Source organism: Juglans regia, chromosome 16 (assembly GCF_001411555.2).
Source record: "Juglans regia cultivar Chandler chromosome 16, Walnut 2.0, whole genome shotgun sequence".
Lineage (NCBI taxonomy): Eukaryota > Viridiplantae > Streptophyta > Magnoliopsida > Fagales > Juglandaceae > Juglans > Juglans regia.
In genome coordinates, this window is record NC_049916.1 from 27,082,300 (window position 1) to 27,092,447 (window position 10,148).

General features: G+C 35.4%; 1 long non-coding RNA gene across 1 annotated transcript; it reads left to right on the forward strand.

Annotated features, from left to right (window-relative positions):
• Positions 1-7,525: 7,525 nt before the first annotated feature.
• On the forward strand, positions 7,526-10,148 carry LOC108987646. Its single transcript, XR_004798554.1, has 6 exons — positions 7,526-7,615; positions 7,835-7,882; positions 8,021-8,099; positions 8,391-8,524; positions 9,545-9,697; positions 9,980-10,148. It is a non-coding gene; the product is annotated as an uncharacterized LOC108987646 (long non-coding RNA).

The window sequence follows — 10,148 nt, forward strand, 5'->3', positions numbered from 1 at the left end:
AAAATCCTAGAGTTTTTTTTTCTCCTCTATTTCCTTCCCACTCAGCGCTGACACTCCTATTTTTCTCTTAAAACTCTCTCTCTCTCTCTCTCTCTCTCTCTCTCCTAACATCCATCTTCGAGACTCTTCTTCCCTTCCTCTCTCTTTCTTGTTTTTTCTCTTCTTTCTCTCATTCTCTCCGTCTCCTATCCTCACCATCACATTACAGAAAGCCAGTAGCTGTCGTCGTAACGCTCCACAAAATTACAAGAGGCAAAATCTTAGGGTTCCTAATACAACCTAGTCTGAAGAGAAGTAATGAAAACACCAACGACGCGCCTCGGGGTCTAGAAACTCTCTTTGTTCCATTCGGCTTCCACCACCAACAACTGCCAGTCTCCACGAAATCGCATATAGCAGCGTGCGATATGAAGACAAGCAAGAAAAACAGCAGCCCTAAAGTCTAGTTTGAGAGATTTGTCGGATCTACTCTCTCTCTCTATTTCTCAAATCGTCTGAGATTTTTTTTTTTTACATCTAATCACATAGTTTGTAGTATGTTTTTCAGTTTACTTAAATTTAATGTATATGAGTATGATTTTAGATCTACCTTCTCTGTCTCTAAAGTCCTCTGACCGAAAGTTTTTTTCCCCTAGATCTGAACAATGTCAAATCTGCCCTCTATGTTTGTCAATTCCTACAAACGAGTTATTATTACTTTTAGATCCGAACATATTTTTTGAAGATTGTTTTTCAGTTTGGTTTAATTTAATGTATATATGTATGATCTGAGATCTACCCTCTGTATCTCCAATCCTCTAGATGAGATTTTTTTTTTTACATCCGGACATATATTTGACCATGTTTTTGAATTTGGTTTAACATAATGTATATACGTAAGATTTTTTTTACTCATGCTGTACAAATTCAAACATCTTCCACTGAATGAAGAAAAAAGAAGTTTGTGTGAAGACTAACGATTGTTGGTGGTGGAAGTCAAACTTTAGAAATGTAAAAGGACAAGAAACTTAGTCGGCAAACAAAGAGGGAGCAAACTATCAAAACATTATTTTTAATATTTTTTCTCTCCTACCCATTAAAATCAACTTTGTAAAATTTGTATTAAGATGATTTTGATATATGAAATTTGTGTTAAGTAGATGATACAAAGTGTTTTTTAGTACATATTAATATTTATTGATAAAATTGATCATTTTGATATATAAAATTAGCAATATTTAGATATATAAAATTTGTATTTTTGAGCACATGATTTTAATTGTAAAATATATAAAAAATAATAATTTTAAGAAAAAAATTAAAAATAATAATATTTTTTTATTATTTGATTCAAAAATGCATAATTCAATATGAGAGTTTTTTTTTTTATATATATATAAAATTAATTTTCAAAAAATGTGATAAAGATACATGTTGGTATTTTTTTAATAAATAGAGTTTTTGTAACGTTTCTTTTAGTGCAATTACGGTGACATTTGATATTGAGAAGGGTTTTTAAAGTGTTTTTATTCCGTTAATAGTTTTAATGGTTGAAGCGTTATTGTACGTTATGAGGTTTATTGCTTAAACGTTTTTCAGCCCACCTTTATTCTCTTGATTGCCAGTAACATTTTTTAATAGGCTTGTTATAAAGTAGTCATTTGGTATCTTTATTATAGTTGTTGGTGGGCTGCTTGTGTTTTAATTCTTTTTTATTATTTTTGCCCGTTAAGTCTTTTTACCTCCTAGGGCGTTTATTGTCCATGTGGTTTATATATGTTCTTTTGATCGGTGGGTACGGGAATGTGAACATTAAGAGAAAGTGAGATAAGAAAAACAAATTTAGTGAGTATATATTTTTTAGAGTATTTCTAGATAAAAGAAATGTATTCTTTTTAGTGGAACTTTGGGCTCAACCACTTGTGAAGAGTAGGCTTGAGTCATACGACGATCAGTTGGACTGTTGTATCTTGAAAGAGTCAAGTCAAGATGAGTTCTGCTGCACCGGTTAATTTGAGACTTTATACACTGCAGAGGGCTTGAATATCCTTAAAGAGAGCGATATTTTCGTGCCTCAGTTCAAACTGACTTCGTTTTAATTTTAATTTCATTATAATTATAATTATATTATTATGTATTTCATCAATAATACATATAAAGAAATTAATGCTAGTGCTTTTTAAAGTGTGTAAAACAAATATTGATATTGGAAAGAAAAAACAACGATATTGGATATTTTTTCTTTTTCTTCGTGTAGGTCCGCGTGCGTTTCTTTATCTTTATTTTGTTTTAGTCTAGCCGAAGGACATCGCCGAGCATGAATGACGAAGACATTAAAAATGATAAAATTTAAACAAGTTTCCCGAAGATATATAATATCTAACAAAAAAAAAAAAAAAGATATATCATTGGGAGGGGTTGGGTGTTGTCTGTAGGGGTGTGCAAAATTCTGAAAATTCCAACTCTGCCCGACTTCCATTCCGACTCCGACTCCGGAGTTGTCGGAATTCGAAGTAGCTCCGAATAGATAGTTGAATTCAGAGTCGAAATCGGAATCGGAGCTCCGACTCCGATTTTTTTTTTTTTTTTTTTTAACATTGGCTCGAGCGACATGTCAAGTGCAAGTAGAGCGAACCTCTTTGGAAGAGTTCTGCTCGAGCGAACCTCTCTGGAAGAGTTTTGTTCGAGCGCCACGTCGAGCGCACGTCGAGCGAACCTCTCTGGATGAGTTCTGCTCAAGCGCTGAGTCAAGCGTAATACGAACGAATATCTCTGTATGGATTTCGCTCGAGCGCACATCGAGCGATCCTCTCTGTTAGAAATGCAGAGAAATAAACGGTCCGACTCCGATCGGAGGTCAGAGCTTCGATCTGATGTCGGAGTTTCAATCGGAGATTGGAGTCGGACTCCGACTCCAGTTCGGAGTCGGAGTCGGAGTAACAATTGGGCTCCGACTCTTGTCAGAGTCGGAGGTCAAAAACGACAACTCCGACTCCGTCGGAGTCAGAGCCCAGCCCTAGTTGTCTGTGATGGGGTTGTGCAAGAAAACCCACTAATAATAATAATAATAATAAGATATATCATTGGGAGGGAAAGGGAAATGGAAATGGAGTACTAACAGAACGGGAATATCACTATCAGACTTTCATGCAATAATATTTTCCACCTTTTAACGACTTTGAATAATGAAAAGAATGACAGTAGAAAGTTAAATCTATGCGTGAATAATAGTGTTTTATAAATTTTATTGAGATATATTTAAATATAAATAAATTGATATGTATGTAAATAAATTTAATCTTTTTATGAGAAGTTAAAAAACTAATGAATTCTATCAATAATTAATTTGAAATCACTTTTAACCATCTCATGGAGAGGGGGTGAGGTTTATTTGGGATCAATATCTTGATCCCTACTCCTGTCCTACAAGAAGAGGCATTCTTATATAAAGACGGAAAAGTGTTCGCAAAAAAACGAACAATAGAACTACCGCTTGAGACGGTAGTTCCTCCACTTGAAGCGGTGGTGGTGGTGGGTGCACTGTCACATATTGTCTGGAGTTAATTTTTGGAGAGATCCACTATCCCTCTTACAAAATCACTGGTTAGGGAAATCGGTAACAAAGAGCAGTCGGAATCCAAGCCGAGTCGGCGGTAACAGACCAACACAGGTGGTGGCGGCGTGTGTATGATAAGCGCCACCTAAGGAGGTGAACGGACGAGCAGATCTGAAAGATTTGAGGCCTCTGAGACCTGGGGGGCCGCGCGTGGCCGCCGAAACCCCTCTGGTACACAGCTGCAGTTGAAAATACCGCACAACTATGGCTGCACATGCGTCAAACTCGCCGAGCATATTCGCATTCTTCTTCTGCGAGCATGAAGATCGGCGACCAGAGAGATTGAACTGGCATTGCATGTTGGTCGGAGGTTGTCGGAAGGATTGGGGAGGATCGACGCTAAGGAGAAAAAACTAAATAAAAATAAAAGGAAAAAATACAAACAACAAACTATAAACATAAAAACCACTAGGGCTGGCGAGGGGAGGAGTTGCTTCTCATTACCTCAATTGAGATTTTTATTACCGTATTATATTATTCCAATTCTCAAGTACTGCTGTGATCACTCAATATATATATATAATTATGTATAAAAAATCAATTCATTGCCAATTTAATGTTAGATTTATAAATAAAATATAATAAATAATTTACTTATAATCATCAAATATCATATTATAAAATGATGAGAGGATTATGACATTTGAGGATTATAATATTTGTTGATCATTATCTAATTTTAAGAAATATCTAATACGATTTAATTAAGAGACTCACCCAAATAACCTACAATAAATAATATCACATATACATATATATATATATATATATATATGTGTGTGTGTGTGTGTGTGTGTGTGTGACCAAATAATTCCATGAACGATGATAAGATATTATGTGATAAGGGGTAAAAGTGATTTTCCTTTTATTATATCTTTGTCAACTCTAAAAATGACAGTACTGACCAATTTTATTTAATTATTATACTTTTTATTTTTATATTTGTCAAAATTTATTTATTTTTTTCATTCATTAAATTATTCATTAATTATTTTTGTAAAAAAGAAAATTGTTTCACTCAACTACAACGTGCAAATGCTCCCTAACTAGTATGTGTGTGTGTATATATATATATATATATATATATCTATCTCTATTATATAAGTGCCTATCATACGGCTGTAGACGGAAATTCTTGTTTTCCGTTAAGTGTCTATCAAACGGCGTTAAGTCCACGTTAAAAGCAATCTGTGTTCTTTTTGTCCCATTCGAAAATCGCTCTCTCAAGTCTCAAACCCAGACCCTCTCTAGAACGTTCCTCTCTGGAAACCAGACAATCTCTCTCTTAAAACTCGCTCGGCTTCGCCTTTTTCTTCCTCTTCCTCTCCTCCCTCTCCTCGCCGGCCCTTAGTCTCCGGTAGTTTCGTTTGTTTTTTTTTTGTTTTTTTTCAGGTTTTCGGCCGAATAAAGGGGTGGCCGTTTCGAGCTTCTCCGGTAACCATCGTCCGACATGCGCACTACTGGGAGAAGCCTCACTCGACGATCTTGCGGTCGACCGGATTGGGAGCCAATCAGAGCGGTGCGTTGCGCCAACGCGCGGTTTAAAGGAAATGCGTGGGTTCTCAAACCACCGCGATTCATTACGATATCTCTCATGGCTGTGTCCCTGAGTGTTGTGTTCTCTGTTTGGTCACTACAGTGTGATCTTGTCCCCTCCCCTGACCGAGTCAGAGTTCTATTTCTTTCTTTTATTCTTGTTGAGCCTTTCGTTTCTTTGGTTTTTAGAGTATTGAGTTTGGTTTTTCTTAGTCCGGTTATTTACATCTGGTTAGAAAACTTCCTCTTGCACAGTGTATTTCATGAAGAAAACTTCTTCTTGCCGAGGACCAACACCAGCGTATACGAAGAAAACATTTCTCTGGCTCGGAGTGTTTTTATGACTGGGTTGGATTGGGTCTCGCATATTTCTGGCCTCTCTTGCTGGTAAGTTTTAGATTTTAGTGTAAAATAGATTATTTGTGTTGTGTTCCTCTATTTGTGTTGTTGTTATTGGTGGTGTCGTTAATTTTGTGGTGGTCATTTGTTTAGCAGAAATTACCAAAAATTGGAGTTGTTTATTTTTTTTAGAATCGGTATGTTAGGATTGGGCAATAGAGAGACAGAGAGATTGTTGTGGAAGATCAAATTCTCTTCGATTGATCGTGTTCTCCTTCAATCTCTAATGATCTTATTTATTTTTATTTTTATTTAGTACTTATGTTTTCACTTTTTTGTTATTGTTGGAAATGGAAGATTATTGTGGTTATCAGTGATGGTCATGGCAGCCTGGAAATGGAAAGCCAGGCTTAAGGGGCAAGCGTGTGCAAATTGGAGGAATGATTAGGGGGCTTTTGGTCATTGGGTAGTGTTGGACTTGGTAAATATGGATGTAGTGGAGGTTGAAAAGCCGTGGGGTGGTGGGTTTAGTTTGAATACTTTTGTCATGTACATAATACTTTCGTTATTGAAATCTGTGTTTTGGGCGCTATACATAGAAGTAATAGCTAGCTCAAATCTGGTGAGTTGGGCCTTTTATGACCATCATTATGGGGCAACTTAAGGCTTTGCTCACCTACATTTTCGATTATTGTATTTGTTTTTTCCATTTGTCTCATTGTGATTGAGTTGGCTGCAGCAAACTGACTTGTTCAAGTTAGACTGTACCAGAGCACCAGATATGAGCAAGATTTTGCTACCCTGATTTCCAATAAGTTGTAAATATCATGTCTTTCCAATAGCCAATAAGGTAGCAAAATCTTGCTCATATCTGGTGGTGGGTGTATTGTACTTTCCAATAAGTCAGTTTAAATCTGGAAAAATCTTGAATTTAATCTTCATTTAATTCCAATGTTTCCCAACCTTACTTCAACCTATGGTCTGTTTAAACTTATTACTGTTTGACTTATTACTTTATAAATGGAATGAAATTATTATGCATCTTTAACTTATCATTCTTTTTTTTTTTTGTTCTACAGGGCATGTTTATATCAAACAAAAACTTATTTTTCTTTCAATCGGGCAAGCGATTTTATTTCACGATGCTTCATGATCCCCATTCTCTTCTTTCTGTGGGGCGTGAATCTAAGGGTCACTATTGGTTCATTTCTCCTTTGTGGTTGTATTTGCATTTAGGAGTTTTTTTTTTTTCTTTCCTGGTTGTTGACTTCTCATTTTTTTTTATCAGGTGGGTTGGTCCTGCGGGTTGCTTGGATTGGGTCTCCCACGTTTCTGGCCTCTGATTTGCATCCTGGTATGCTTTAGGCTTTACTCTGATCTGCATGGTTTGTATATTGTTCTTGTGTTTATGCTATTGTTGTTTGTCGTGATTGTGGTGTTGGTTTTGTTGAGCAAAAAAAAAAAAACATAATTGCAAGGTAAAGTGGCCAACAGAACCTATGCTACATCAAGCGTAATCTATTGGCCATTAACCAATCAAGGCCCCAGACATTTGCAATTGGATGCATTGAGAGGACAATGGATCATTACATTTTCTTGAATAACAATGTCAAAAGTGTTGTCATCATATATATTCTCTCCAAATCTTTTACAATTTTTTCTTTCTTTCTCTCTCTTAAATTCGACATATTTTAGTTTTGCTTAGTACATGTATGAGAGAGAGAAGCTTTGCTGATAAAAACAGTCATATCAATATAATCGAAGTTCCAAAAAAATAAAAAAAAAAGAACGAACAAGAAAGACACTTAAATCTTACACCTGACATTATTAGAAAATTTAGGTTTATGCTCTTCACTCAGTTTGTGTGGTACAAAGATGCAAGTCAATGCAAGCTTTCTGCAATTTATACATGTAAAGTATTTATGAGATTCTCACTTTAACTGGCTTTGAAAAAAAAAGAAAAAAAAATGATTTTGATTACTTTAATGAGAATCATGTATGTTAACAACGTTACTAACATTTCTGATTTTTGTTCATAGGAAGGATAAGGATCCATTGAAACCCAAGCATCCAATGTCAGCATTCTTCTTATTCACAAACAGTAGCCAAGTTGCACTGCTTGCGGAGAAGAAGAGTGTTTTAGAGGTATTTTATTATCACAAACAGTAGCCAAGTTGCACTGTTTAATTTATATAATTTTTCAGGGTCGCGACATTTATATAATTTTTGTATTTTTGAATTTTTGATATATAGTCATTGATCTTAAACAGGAAAATTATCCATTATATAGTCATTGTGAAAAATGTAAGACTGCATTTTTTCTATTTTGTTTTGATCTTAAATATAATGGATGGGATCTATCAGGAGCTTGAAGCACTACCCGATCCAGTGGGGCATACCTGCTAGAAGAAGGTAAAGCACTTATTAATACCAAATTTGGTCTCTATTAAGTTTTGCTGTGCATATTACTGAATAATCCAACATCTTACTTTGATTTATAAGAGAAAACCGAATCAGAACCAGTGGATTTGGGTTTATAATTTGATACAGGAGAAAGAATACAAAGAAGCTCGAGGCTTTCAATGAGAAGAACATGGAAAAAGTACAACTTATAACCAGGTTAATGGAGGTTAGTATCATAACTTTCTGCTTAAAATAAAAGTATATGAATCATGACACATTGTCACCTGCCCCTAGGACTTTCATTAACACGTTACCTGATTGGAGCATGCTTCTTGCCGCTATCACCACAATCTTCTTGGCTGCTGAGAAGCAGTGGATGATACTTGATTTTTTCTTGAATAACATATGTTTGAGATTTTTTTTCATGAGCTATTGCCTCATTCCTCCTGCTTTTGGTTCCAGGAAACTGCCTTTTTTTCATGAGCTATTGCCTTATTCCTCCTGCTTTTGGTTCCAGGAAACTACCCTTAATCATGTTAAGAGTGCTGGACTTCTTGGTGATGGCTTTGGTTCAACGCCAAAGATGTGCAGAAAGAACCTGATATGGGTGGTTACACGAATGCAGGTGGTGGTAGATCGCTATCCTACTTGGTAAGCCCACCACTTCATGCATATGGTTTGGCTTCTTTATCTGCAGTTGTTTTTTGTCATTTATGTTTATATTTCATTTTTTGTTTATCCATTTTCCATATATGGATTTGATGATTTTATCCTACATTGCTACCATCCCTTGTAGTTTGCAGGGCTAATTGTGTAACAAAGAATTGGCTCCATGCTTAGCTCTATTTACTTGTTTTTGTACTTAATTGTTCTAAACATTTACTAATTTGTGGGGATGACACCGATACAAGGTCAGAATTTTATATCTAAAATCTAATACACTATTTGTTCCTTTGTGGGGCGATTTATTTCTCGAGCCCATTAGTGTAGGGGAAATGTTAGCCCAAGTAGTCATTAGCAAAAGCATATTAAAGGAAGAGAAAGAAAATGGGTTCACATTCTGATGTTCCCTGTCTTAGAAAATTGTTTGGGAGAATGGACCAAGTTTGAAGATTTAGGTGAGGTCATTGTGGGAAGTCCTCCTGTAATCAGTAATCAACTGTTATTATAAAAGAAAATGTGTAGTATTGGCGTGTCTTTGGAGATTGAAAGTTTAAAAGGGTTTGAGGAATTGCTTTGTTAGAGAGGGTGCTACTCTTAGTTGACAAAACTACTATCCTTGAAAGTCTTTTGCTACAGCCTCTCTGAAAAGAAAGCATTCGAATTGGAGACTTGGGTTGGCAATATGGTTAATGACAGAACATCATGGTATTCGTGGAGATTTGATATTATATCATTGGGTTTTGGGTACATGGTTTGTTTTCAACTATGTATGTGACTGCTGAAATTTAATTATGAGCCATATATTGTTTTTTTATGGGTAAAGTATCAGCCCTGTCGTATTGTAGTATAGAGGATTTTGCATTTATTTTTTAGTGTGAGATTCTCATTGTTATAGATTTAGTTATTGCTTTCCAATTTTGCACATGACTATGGAATTTAATTCACGTGTTCCATAGTGTTATTAGAGGAAACAAAATGGTGGTTTTATTGCTATTTTTTCATTCTCAGGTTTATGAAGTTCTAAAGTTGCTGAATGAGCTCTACCTACTACAGCTAGAGATCAAGATGCTCAACAGGTGTTGGATAAGGAATTCCGTTTTAGTTAATTCCCCCAGTCTTCTGCAAAAATTCGGAATGGATATACTTCCTTTGTTGATCCAGGTTGGTTTTGTGGTATATAGCAATAAATTGAATTTTTTTCCTTATATGGCTTTGTAATGTTGCCTTCACCCCTTGCACAAGTAGTTAATTCTGGTGCAAATTTATATGTTTGCTATGGCTGCCTTTTTATTATCAACAAGTTAGTTTATTTCAGCAAATCTGACATGCTTCTTGAATTACTTAAGAATACCAACATTTCAAGGTGAACTAGGCTATCTTGTGTTTACAGTATTAATCCTGATAATATTTCTCTTGAACTGAAGATTTTTTTTTTCTAATCAGCAGTTTTTTGGCCGGAGTGTTCAATCGAAAGGATCAGCATGTGCTCTTAGTAGCTCTACATATTGTTGAGATGATCCTGCAAAAGCTTTCTAATATTTTCTTGAGTTCATTTATCAAGGAAGGTGCCCTTTTTGCTATTGATGCATTGTCATTTAAGTAACTATTACGT